We start from the raw sequence: 13986 nt of genomic DNA on the forward strand, positions 1-13986 counted from the left end.
AGTTTGTTAAACGAGCAGCCGTTCCACCTGTTCCTCCTCTTGGTTTAAAAAGCCGGAAGAAACGTCCTGGCGCTGAAGTGATTTTGCTTTTTATTTTTGTAGCTTTTTTCATTTGCTTTGTCCACTTCCTCTTGAATTTCTGGCGCCTTCTTTCGTATTTCTCATTTAGATGTGCCGTCTTGCCTACCTTTTCCTCACTCTTTTCCATTATTTTGCTCCTGAGATTCTTGAATTTCTCTCTCTTATGCAGTGCCATCAATCGTGCTTTTACAATGCAAAATAGATTACCTCTGAGGTCTGGGGATTGCAGCCTCTCCCACTGGCACTGGGTGAACTTTGTTGAGCTGAAATACATTGTGAAATAATCTCAGTTTGGTTAGGGCATTGCATGGAAATATAAAGCCCCTCATTTTTTGGTATTTTTTTTAAGCATTGTGACATGGGGAATGATCCTAGGGAGGACATAAAAAAACTTTTAGCAATGATGACCTGTGAGTATGTTAGGCAATCCAAAACACACAGGCCCACATAACAAATACAAAGTCATATAACTCATATCCTACTGGTAAACAAAATATCACTTTCACAACCTATTCAACTTATGTTTTCCTTTTCTTTCTTTTCTTTTTAACAAAAAGCATTCCAGACAAGAGTGCTGACAAAGTTGGAGAACATGGACAAGGTGCAGCAGGAACTGAAAAGGCTGGTGCTATCAGCTGTCCCTGGCCGTAACACAGAAGTGGAGCCATTGCCCAGACCCAGCACCAGTCAAGCTGAGCTTAATGCCCTCTGTGACCGTGTCAGAGGAGAGGAGCACTTCCGAAAACAGCTGGTGTGTTACAATTGGCAATATTTAGTCAAGGGTCATTCCACCTCAATTCAACGGATTTTAGAGAAAATTTCTGCTTGACCATCTCAGATTTGCTTCAAACTTTTACCATCTAAAGAGTAGCCAAAATATTAGATTGGTATACCTAATACATCCAGAGAAAAACATAAATATGAATAATGATTGCTACGTATAGATTCCACATATTCATTCGTAAGCCGTATGTGTTGACACTGACTGTGTTTCAACCTGGTTAGCATCATTAGCATTTTTAGCATAACTGCTAGAAATCATCAGCCAAGTAAGCTGCCAGCCATCACTGACCTTTTTGTCTGACCTGCTCCTTTGGTGTCCTGACGTCTTTTTTCAGAACTCTAAATTGATACTGCTTGTGCTGCTCCTTGCTGATGACAGCACAACCCGCATCTTGCCGCCCCATTCCGTGGCCGTACCTCTTCCTTCCTCTTTTCCATTATTTTGCTCTATTTCTCTTTCTTATGCTGTGACATCAATCCTGCTTTTTCAATTTCTCGCTCCTCAGCCAACTCCATCTGAAGTTTTTTCTCCTTTTCCTTCTCTTTTTTTTCTGCTTGAGCTTCTCTTCCTTTTGGAGTTTTTCCAGACGTTTCTGCCTCTCCTTTTCCTTCTTCTCCATGTCTTTCAAGGCCTTTTTAAATTGCTTCAAGAGAGTTTTCAGGTTGGCTGTCTGTTGTTTCAGCTCCTTATCAACCCTCTTCTGGCCTTGTTTTAATTCAGCCTCATGTTATCTTGTATGATGCAATGGTGAGTATAAAGAAAACTTTGTATTTCTTTCATTATTATTCATTGCGGATAGGCTAACTAGCAATGTTGTGCTGCCCTTGTTTCCCCATTGTGAAGGTAATGATAACAATATGGCTCAAACACCTTATAGATATGGTCTTGTAAAAATAGCTCTCGCACGAGATACGTGCAAATCCGAGGAGAAAAGCGTTCGCGGGGGGGGGGGGGGGGGCGGGGTCAGGGGGTAGACCTCCTCTGGAGTCACCAGCGTCTCCTCCCATGCCCCGGTGAAGGAGACCTTATCTGGAGCCACCAGCATCTCCTCTCTGGACCGGTTCGTGCTGTTGCTACTGTACATTTGACAACATAACACAACATACATTCACGGACAGTATGCCAACATCAAACTGTGCTGAACTTGTCTTTTCACAGACTTGCCGTCCAGTCGGGAGGGAGGGCATTCAGGGGCAGGAGCAAAAGCCCCTGCCCGGCCCCAACTACCCCTGAGCCCCCCAGGGGTATTCTACCAGTACCTGGTGCCAGGGGCGCAGATGGGGACAACCTGGAGATAACGTCCTCTAAAAGTTACTAGTAGGTTACTGAAAAACTAACCACAGGGGAACCAAAAGCTAACGTTACTTTAAGTTAGCAGAACGTTATTTGCTTGCTGGGTAGACTACAATCAAAGTTTTGAGTGGGTTTTGATTTCAGGCTGTAAGACAAAAAAAGTAACTAGAAATGCAATTCCAAGGAATTACCAGTGCATGAAAATGCAAAACAAATTATAGATAGATAATGTAGATATGGTTACTAAGGTGTAGCTAGGGTAAACATGGTGGTTGCATAGTTTAAAGAGAGTTGACATTTTAAAGCTTAAACATTCCTGTTCTAACTTAACTAATGATTTCTAATAGGTATTCTAAAATGTGAACTATGCTAACAATGATAACCAGGTTGATTGGTTTACTTGGCTAATGATTTCTAACAGTTATTGTAAAAATGTTAGCTATGTTAACAATGCTAACCAGGTTGATAAGCTAATTTAGGTGATGATTTCTAACAGCAATGTTAAAAATGCTAATTATGCTAGCAATGCTAACAATGCTAACCACATTGATTAGCTAACTTAGCTAATCAGTTTTAGCAGTTATGCTAAAAATGCTAACTATGCCAACAATGCTAACTATGCTAACAATGCAATCCAGGTTGATTAGCTAACTTAGCTAATCATTTTTAGCAGTTATGCTAAAAATGCTAACTATGCCAACAATGCTAACAATGCAATCCAGGTTGATTAACTAACTTAGCTAATCATTTTTAGCAGTTATGTTAAAAATGCTAACAATGCTAACTAGCTAACTTGCTACTGAGGACTTTTATTTTTAAACATTTGTTGATAGGGTATCCATGGCTGCCACTATCAGGAATAAAGAAGTTACTGTAGTAAAATCATGTTGGTTGCTATGGAAACGGTCATAAACGCTTAATTTTGATGGTTGCTATGTTGGTTGCCAGGTACATGGAGGTCTCATGTAGTTGACTGGAGGCATAGTTGATGATAACTGACAGTTGGAATGGTTGAACAGTTAAATAGTTGAGTAGTTTCAATGGTTAAATGATTTAATAGTGTATTATTGCAGTGAGGACTTTTATTTTGAAACGGTTGTGGAAAGACTAAACAGGTTAACAGGATATGTAGTCTTCACAGAGAGATTGTATGCTTAAAGCCTGAGAGAGAGAGGGCTGCTGCAGGTGGGGCTGGCCACCTGGCATAAGATTCTAATTGCTTAACGACCCGATTGTGATGTCACGGGCCCAATCCCAATGTCCGGACTCACGAACTCACAGACTTTGGTGCGCGTTCTCGCGAAATTCGTAAGGGTTTAGGGCTGTCCCAATGTCGAATTACAACGGGCGGGAGGGTTTGAGTACACACTTACCGAGCCCTTTCCGTGAGTCTGTATCGGTGCAGACTTAACCTAAGGGAATTACCCACAGTTCAAAGTGTTGTGACGTTTACCGCGGAGATCATAGAAAAATCCGGAAATGAAGGTAAACAACAGCACGCACGACACACGTGCATGGTGCAGATGTTAGCAACGTCTTTGTTAGTAAACATCGCCAAGGTACATGTGATCTCGTGAAGTGCTGTCCCAATCCCAAATACCTATCTGAGCCGATGTGGCCTCACACACTCACTCACTTAGCACCTGAGATCAATTAAGTCTGTGAGTCTTTAGTTCTTAGTCTTTAGGGCTGACATTGGGATTGGGCCATAGAGGCCAATGTTAAGTCTATGGGGAAATTTGTAATAGTTTTTAATTTATAGTTTAAAAAGTATAAAAGTTACAAAGTTGAAAAATACATAGCAGCATGCCCCTATTGAAGACCTACGTTACAACGTTTGAATGAAGTTTCTAGGTTAAACGGTTCAAGCTGAATAGAAAAAATGAATTTGGTAAGTGGAATAACTAGAAATGCAATTCCAAGGAATTACCAGTGCATGAAAATGCAAAAAAATGTATAAATAGATAATGTAGATATGGTTACTAAGGTGTAGCTAGGGTAAACATGGTGGTTGCATAGTTTAAAGAGAGTTGATAGTGTTAAGGTAGACATTTTAAAGCTTAAACATTCCTGTTCTAACTTAACTAATGATTTCTAACAGTTATTGTAAAAATGATAGCTATGTTAACAATGCTAACCAGGTTGATAAGCTAACTTAGCTGATGATTTCTAACAATAATGCTAAAAATGTTAACAATGCTAACTATGCTAACAATGCTAACCAAGTTGATTAGCTAACTTAGCTAATGATTTCTATCAGTTATGCTAAAAATGCTAACTATGCTAACAATGCTAACTATGGTAACAATGCTAACCAGGTTGATAAGCTAACTTAGCTAATCATTTTTAGCAGTTATGCTAAAAATGCTAACTATGCTAACAATGCTAACTATGTTAACAATGCTAACTAGGTTGATTAGCTAACTTAGCTAATCATTTCTAGCAGCTATGTTAAAAATGCTAACTATGCTAACTAGCTAACTTGTTACTGAGGACTTCTATTTTGAAACATTTGTTGATAGGGTATCCATGGCTGCCACTATCAGGAATAAAGAAGTTACTATAGTAAAATCATGTTGGTTGCTATGGAAACGGTCATAAACGCTTAATTTTAATGGTTGCTATGTTGGTTGCTAGGTACATGGAGGTCTCATGTAGTTGACTGGAGGCATAGTTGAAGATAACTGACAGTTGGAATGGTTGAACAGTTAGATAGTTGAGTAGTTTCAATGGTTAAATGATTTAATAGTGTATTATTGCAGTGAGGACTTTTATTTTGAAACAGTTGTGGAAAGAGAGTTTAACAGGATATGTAGTCTTCACAGAGATTGTATGCTGCCTGAGAGAGAGAGGGCTGCTGCAGGTGGGGCTGGCCACCTGGCATAAGATTCTAATTGCTTAACTAGAAATGCAATTCCAAGGAATTACCAGTGCATGAAAATGCAAAAAAAAATATAGATAGATAATGTAGATATGGCTACTAAGGTATAGCTAGGGTAAACATGGTGGTTGCATAGTTTAAAGAGAGTTGATAGTGTTTAGGTAGACATTTTAAAGCTTAAACATTCCTGTTCTAACTTAACTAATGATTTCTAACAGGTATTCTAAAATGTTAACTATGCTAACAATGATAACCAGGTTGATTGGTTTACTTGGCTAATGATTTCTAGCAGTACTGTTAAAAATTTTAACTATGCTAACAATGCTAACTATGCTAACAATGCTAACCACGTTGATTAGCTAACTTAGCTAATCATTTTTAGCAGTTATGCTAAAAATGTTAACTATGCTAACAATGCTAACCAGGTTGATTAGCTAACTTAGCTAATCATTTTTAGCAGTTATGTTAAAAATGCTAACTATGCTAACAATGTTAACTATGCTAACCATGCTAACTAGCTAACTTGGTACTGAGGACTTTTATTTTGAAACATTTGTTGATGGGGTATCCATGGCTGCCACTATCAGGAATAAAGAAGTTACTGTAGTAAAATCATGTTGGTTGCTATGGAAACGGTCATAAACGCTTAATTTTGATGGTTGCTATGTTGGTTGCTAGGTGCATGGAGGTCTCATGTAGTTGACTGGAGGCATAGTTGATGATAACTGACAGTTGGAATGGTTGAACAGTTAAATAGTTGAGTAGTTTCAATGGTTAAATGATTTAATAGTGTATTATTGCAGTGAGGACTTTTATTTTGAAACAGTTGTGGAAAGAGGAAACAGTTAACAGGATATGTAGTCTTCACAGAGAGATTGTATGCTTAAAGCCTGAGAGAGAGAGGGCTGCTGCAGGTGGGGCTGGCCACCTGGCATAAGATTCTAATTGCTTAATGATCCGATTGTGATGTCATAGAGGCCAATGTTAAGTCTATGGGGAAATTTGTAATAGTTTTTAATTTATAGTTTAAAAAGTATAAAAGTTACAAAGTTGAAAAATACTTAGCAGCCTTCCCCTATTTAAGACCTACGTTGCGACGTTTGAATGAAGTTTCTAAGTTAAACGGTTCAAGCTGAATAGAAAAAATGAATTTGATCAGCGGAATAATAATAAGAAGAAGAAGCCTTGGAAGAACAGTACAGTGCATTTTCATGCACTGTAATGATCCGATTGTGATGTCATAGAGGCCAATGTTAAGTCTATGGGGAAATGTTGAATAGTTTTTAATTTATAGTTTAAAAAGTATAAAAGTTACAAAGTTGAAAAATACTTAGCAGCATTCCCCTATTTAAGACCTACGTTGTGACGTTTGAATGAAGTTTCTAAGTTAAACGGTTCAAGCTGAATAGAAAAAATGAATTTGGTAAGCGGAATAATAATAACTAGAAATGCAATTCCAAGGAATTACCAGTGCATGAAAATGCAAAAAAAATTATAGATAGATAATGTAGATATGGTTACTAAGGTGTAGCTAGGGTAAACATGGTGGTTGCATAGTTTAAAGAGAGTTGATAGTGTTAAGGTAGACATTTTAAAGCTTAAACATTCCTGTTCTAACTTAACTAATGATTTCTAACAGTTATTGTAAAAATGATAGCTATGTTAACAATGCTAACCAGGTTGATAAGCTAACTTAGCTGATGATTTCTAACAATAATGCTAAAAATGTTAACAATGCTAACTATGCTAACAATGCTAACCAAGTTGATTAGCTAACTTAGCTAATCATTTCTATCAGTTATGCTAAAAATGCTAACTATGCTAACAATGCTAACTATGGTAACAATGCTAACCAGGTTGATAAGCTAACTTAGCTAATCATTTTTAGCAGTTATGCTAAAAATGCTAACTATGTTAACAATGCTAACTATGTTAACAATGCTAACTAGGTTGATTAGCTAACTTAGCTAATCATTTCTAGCAGCTATGCTAAAAATGCTAACTATGCTAACTAGCTAACTTGCTACTGAGGACTTCTATTTTGAAACATTTGTTGATAGGGTATCCATGGCTGCCACTATCAGGAATAAAGAAGTTACTATAGTAAAATCATGTTGGTTGCTATGGAAACGGTCATAAACGCTTCATTTTAATGGTTGCTATGTTGGTTGCAGGTACATGGAGGTCTCATGTAGTTGACTGGAGGCATAGTTGAAGATAACTGACAGTTGGAATGGTTGAACAGTTAGATAGTTGAGTAGTTTCAATGGTTAAATGATTTAATAGTGTATTATTGCAGTGAGGACTTTTATTTTGAAACAGTTGTGGAAAGAGAGTTTAACAGGATATGTAGTCTTCACAGAGATCAGGCGCGTTCAAGTTGGCTGCGCAGCACAAAAACTGCGCAGCACAAGATGCACGTGGTTAAAAATCTGTCCACGATGGTCTAGATGGGCGTGTTTTCGACTCGGCAGTCGGTATCACATGGCCTCAACTTATCGCGGGAGCAAGGCGTGGCCAGGCGGCTGCTCCGCAAAAGAGCAGCCGGTTTGGAGGTACTGCGGAGAGCAGCGGAGCCTAGACCCTGCCTTCATGACGTCAGGTCTTTGCCCTAATTGGCTTTTACATCCCTGACGTGTGTGCAGGTGTTTAGATGCCTCCCCATATCCACAAGAGCCCGTGCGGGTCCGTGCCTCGTGATTCGTCACATGGTCAAGTCTAGCCAAGTCTACACTACGGGAAGTAGAGAGTGTACAACTTCATAGCAGCGTTTGCATCCCCGCCCCTGCTGCCACCGGCAGCTCTCGTTGCTGCAAAAGGTCATTTGGAGTTGAACTTGAACACGGCTATTGTATGCTGCCTGAGAGAGAGAGGGCTGCTGCAGGTGGGGCTGGCCACCTGGCATAAGATTCTAATTGCTTAATGATCCGATTGTGATGTCATAGAGGCCAATGTTAAGTCTATGGGGAAATTTTGAATAGTTTTTAATTTATAGTTTAAAAAGTATAAAAGTTACAAGTTGAAAAATGCTTAGCAGCATTCCCCTATTTAAGACCTACGTTGTGACGTTTGAATGAAGTTTCTAAGTTAAACGGTTCAAGCTGAATAGAAAAAATGAATTTGGTAAGCGGAATAATAATAATAATAATAAGAAGAAGAAGCCTAGGAAGAACAGTACAGTGCATTTGCATGCACTGTAACTAGAAATGCAATTCCAAGGAATTACCAGTGCATGAAAATGCAAAAAAAAATATAGATAGATAATGTAGATATGGCTACTAAGGTATAGCTAGGGTAAACATGGTGGTTGCATAGTTTAAAGAGAGTTGATAGTGTTTAGGTAGACATTTTAAAGCTTAAACATTCCTGTTCTAACTTAACTAATGATTTCTAACAGGTATTCTAAAATGTTAACTATGCTAACAATGATAACCAGGTTGATTGGTTTACTTGGCTAATGATTTCTAGCAGTACTGTTAAAAATGTTAACAAAAAAAATATAGATAGATAATGTAGATATGGCTACTAAGGTATAGCTAGGGTAAACATGGTGGTTGCATAGTTTAAAGAGAGTTGATAGTGTTTAGGTAGACATTTTAAAGCTTAAACATTCCTGTTCTAACTTAACTAATGATTTCTAACAGGTATTCTAAAATGTTAACTATGCTAACAATGATAACCAGGTTGATTGGTTTACTTGGCTAATGATTTCTAGCAGTACTGTTAAAAATGTTAACTATGCTAACAATGCTAACTATGCTAACAATGCTAACCACGTTGATTAGCTAACTTAGCTAATCATTTTTAGCAGTTATGCTAAAAATGTTAACAATGTTAACTATGCTAACAATGCTAACCAGGTTGATTAGCTAACTTAGCTAATCATTTTTAGCAGTTATGTTAAAAATGCTAACTATGCTAACAATGTTAACTATGCTAACCATGCTAACTTGGTACTGAGGACTTTTATTTTGAAACATTTGTTGATGGGGTATCCATGGCTGCCACTATCAGGAATAAAGAAGTTACTGTAGTAAAATCATGTTGGTTGCTATGGAAACGGTCATAAACGCTTAATTTTGATGGTTGCTATGTTGGTTGCTAGGTGCATGGAGGTCTCATGTAGTTGACTGGAGGCATAGTTGATGATAACTGACAGTTGGAATGGTTGAACAGTTAAATAGTTGAGTAGTTTCAATGGTTAAATGATTTAATAGTGTATTATTGCAGTGAGGACTTTTATTTTGAAACAGTTGTGGAAAGAGGAAACAGTTAACAGGATATGTAGTCTTCACAGAGAGATTGTATGCTTAAAGCCTGAGAGAGAGAGGGCTGCTGCAGGTGGGGCTGGCCACCTGGCATAAGATTCTAATTGCTTAATGATCCGATTGTGATGTCATAGAGGCCAATGTTAAGTCTATGGGGAAATTTGTAATAGTTTTTAATTTATAGTTTAAAAAGTATAAAAGTTACAAAGTTGAAAAATACTTAGCAGCCTTCCCCTATTTAAGACCTACGTTGCGACGTTTGAAAGTTTGAAAGTTTCTAAGTTAAAGGGATATTCCGCCATTTGTGGAAATACGCTCATTTTCCACCTTCCCTCGAGCAAAACAATCGATATTTACCTTGTTCCCGTTCATCCAGCCATTCTGTGAGTCTGGCGATACAACTTTTAGCTTCAGCCTAGCATAGATCATTAAATCGGATTAGACCATTAGCTTCTCGCCTGCTAGCTTCATGTTTAAAAGTGACTAATATTTCTGGTAATTTTCCCATTTAAAACGTGTGTCCTCTCAAGTTAGAAAGTGCAATAAGACCAACTGAAAATGAACCCTGCCGTTTTTCTAGACTGATTTGACATGGAACTACATTCTCATCTGGCGTAATAATCAAGGCAACTTGCAGCTACTGGCACTACTACTGCTTGATGTCTATGGGGACTATTTTCAGATGCTGCGTACGATATCACTGCGCCTATGGTACGTTTGCAAGTTGCCTTGATTATTGCGCCAGATGAGAGTGTAGTTCCATGTCAAATCAGCCTAGAAAAACGCCAGGTTTCATTTTTAGTTGGTCTTATTGCACTTTCTAACTTGAGAGGAGACACGTTTTAAATGGGAAAATTATCAGAAATCTTAGTCACTTTTAAACATGAAGCTAGCAGGCGAGAAGCTAATGGTCTAATCCGATTCAGTGATCTATGCTAGGCTGAAGCTAAAAGTTGTATCGCCAGACTCACAGAATGGTTGGATGAACGGGAACAAGGTAAATATCGATTGTTTTGCTCGAGGGGAGGTGGAAAATGAGCGTATTTCCAAAAATGGCGGAATATCCCTTTAAACGGTTCAAGCTGAATAGAAAAAATGAATTTGATCAGCGGAATAATAAGAAGAAGAAGCCTTGGAAGAACAGTACAGTGCATTTTCATGCACTGTAATAAGAAGAAGAAGCCTAGGAAGAACAGTACAGTGCATTTGCATGCACTGTAATAATAATAATAATAAGAAGAAGAAGCCTAGGAAGAACAGTACAGTGCATTTTCATGCACTGTAACTATTTCAAAAGGGTATGATGACTTTCTATAGGCACTGTAGAACGTTATTTTCTAGTTCTGTGCTTGGGTTATTGTTGATGAAAATAGAGTGCGTAAGTGAAAGTGTCACGTTGTCCCGGTAACACGATTTCCTGTTCTAAACAAACGACCTGCAAGTGGCATTTTCTATGGCCTCGCCGTGTTGTTTCTTTCAAAATTAAAATAAATGATTTTTAGTGAAAAAAAAATCACTACCGTGTCGAGGCGTGTATGTATGCTTCTGATGTACTAAAAGGAGACATTCACGCTAGCATGAAAAAAAAAGTTTAGAATGTAACGGCAAGCTGGGCTAATCTATGATTACATGAGGTTAGCTAATGTCAAATATGTCAACTCGTAAATTAATTAGCGCAAAAACGTGGCTTTTTCTGTAAAACAATCATCTCGCATAGGATTTCACATTGTGAATTTGGTTTGTTTAGAACAGAAATTTTGGTTGTTACGGAAACGTGACATCACACTTACGTACTCGATCGCCCAGAGTTTCTATGAGTTTCCAGTTGAACACGGCCAGCAGCCACACAGCAACTTAGTCGGAATAATTTGTTGCAAATTCGACATCAGTATAAGCCTATTCTATTCTTCCCCCCTCTGTTGGATTGATATGCTATACCCGTCTAACTAATAAGAAGGGGCAGCTAGCGCGAGAGGTTGAGAAGAGCTACTTGCTTCTATCATCTTGGGTCTGTGAAAAAAAGCAGCCAGCTCTGGTGTGTTGGTGTGGGTTACATGTCGGCAGTCCGACATCCTGCCAGTCCGACATCCCTTTCGTCCGACATGCCGCTATTCAGACATGGTGTTATTCCGACATGCTGCCAATCCGACACATTTTAGTATCCCCATTCCGACAGTTTACAAATCCTATTTTTTTCCACGTCAATTTAACGGACCCTATGAGCCCGACGGACGCAAAGTGCGTCAAAAAACACACCCATTCTTCTCTGTTACATTGCTCTGCTATTATTAGTCACAGAGAGATGAGACCTATTGCATGAAAGAGCTCAGAACCGGGGCTTTCCAACGAGACTAGACACGTGTCTGTACGATCAAGTAGCCTATGCAAATAAAAATAAAATGAAAGTATCATATTTACAGTCTATATTGCTCTGCGTTCACCCACGCAGCCACTGCTCTCGCTTGAATTACGCCGGGACCAGGCATCGCACAGACATAACACGCATATCAAATGAAAGAGGAGAAACAGAGCTTTCCATTGATACCAAACACATCGATCCTTTTGTGTTATAGAAACAGACGAAGTGACAAACAAATAAGATTCATATAGCTTCGGCTACCGCTATTTCGTTTGATTTACTCGTGAAACCGTGGTTAAAAAGATACAGCTTGCATGTCAGATAAAATAGGAGAGCTAGAGCTATCCACAGATACCAAATACAACCTTCTAGGCCATAAAACAGACGAAGTGACAGCAAAATAATAGCCTAACTTATATAGTAATAATCTAGCTCCACTTAGTCCGCGAATAATGAGACGGAGGAGAAAACTTGCCATGTCAGAACTTCCCCGAGTCGTGCACGCAACAGACACATAACCATATCAAGAAGTCTTCACAATGGCATTTTAAATGTGAATCTTTATTATTTTACACATTTGGATATAGTTATGACATTATAGTCTATTAATGACCTCATGTCGGAATGGCACGTTGTTTGAAAAAATAGTTAAATACCGCCACTGCGACCATGAAAAAAAAAAAATGTCGGAGTGGTGGGACTTTATCCCATAAAGAGACATGCCTCCACTACGACAATTGGACATCAATGTCGGAGTGCTGGTATGTCGGAATGAACGGCGGTAGCCGTTGGTGTGTTAGCAGATTCTGTACCTCGCTAACTTTAAGATATTTGGATAACAGAGATAATGTTACTCAAGTACTGGTTGTATGGTATCGAATCTTCACATCATTTTCCATGCACTTTGTTCCAAAACAGTAAAAAAAAAAAACTTTCCTGGGGAACCATGGGGCAACTTTCAGGCAACGTTCCCTTAACCAAGAAAAAAAACGTTCTAAAAACGTTCTCCTAACCAGACATTGTTAGCTGGGTATCCAGTGAGTCGCTGGTTGAACTCTGGTTGAAATGTAACAAGGTTCTGTACAGGGCTACATAGAGTGCGTAAGTGAAAGTGTCACGTTGTCACGTATAATGTAACGGCAAGCTGGGCTAATGTATGATTAGCCTACATGAAGTTAGCTAATGTCAACCGATGTCAACTCGTAAATTAATTTGCGCAAAAACGTGACTTTTTCTGTAAAACAATCATCTGGCATAGGATTTCACATTGTGAATTTGGTTTGTTTAGAACAGAAATTTCGGTTGCTAAGGAAAAGTGACATCACACTTACGCACTCTATTGCACAGTGCTCATGATTATGACATAATAATGACTAGAATACGTGATACTGTGCTCAGGTCAAGGGGGCAGGCATATTCCCGGAAGTAGAAACACGAAATGAGCTGGTGATCAACGCTCTGCTAACTCCCATGGACGGCCAGAGATTGCAGATTTTTTTGCGATCCCATAACTTCATGTAACATGTGCCCTGTGTCGCCCTTATAGCTTCTGTGAATTCTATATAGGGTATCGAAGGCAAAACTAATTCACTTCTTCCTCGTATATAACGTTGGTTTCTCGTAAAGAAGTATAGTTAGCATGTCGGTTGGAGGGAAGCTAACGTTCAAGGGGAGATTTTCCTTAATGTTTGGATAAGAAGCTGAGTGAGCCTGCACGAAAACCATGACGGAAAGTCATTCGCAAGATCAGTGAAAATGCGTGTAGCCTACGATAGCCCACTGTTTGATAGGGTAAAGCATTACTTAGAGGCAATTAAACATAATAATAATATTAAAAACGAACGTTAACAATTTCAGAGGTTTTCAATCTGTCAGACGAGTTACAGCATGGCTAACGTCACGAAGTGAGTACGAGTCTGCGCAGTACGATGGAAAGTAAACAGAATTTTGTTTCAGCCCCCTTCCATTGAGAACAACGGAATCTGTTTGTCCAGTTCTTTTAGGTCTATGGCTCAGGTGTTGGAGTGTTCACAGGTTGCCAAAATGGTAGCTAGCTTTGTAATTTTCTTAATTCTGTCCACACGACACGACACTTAAGATATATGGGCCTATCCAGAGCCATATAGATACAGGTAGGTGCAGCGATGTCGGCTGTTAGGTGGAGGGGCCAGTGATGTTGGCTGGTAGGTGGAGGGAGCGTCTCATCTTTTTGTTCTGGCTTTTGCTTCCAAGTTGTCTGTCTTTTAACGTTTTTTTTTCTGCTGTTTTTTAAATGTGTTGCTTGAATTCTGAATCTCAGTCTTATGTATCTTTTACAGAT

Source organism: Sardina pilchardus, chromosome 22 (genome assembly GCF_963854185.1).
Source record: "Sardina pilchardus chromosome 22, fSarPil1.1, whole genome shotgun sequence".
Classification (NCBI taxonomy): Eukaryota; Metazoa; Chordata; class Actinopteri; order Clupeiformes; family Clupeidae; genus Sardina; species Sardina pilchardus.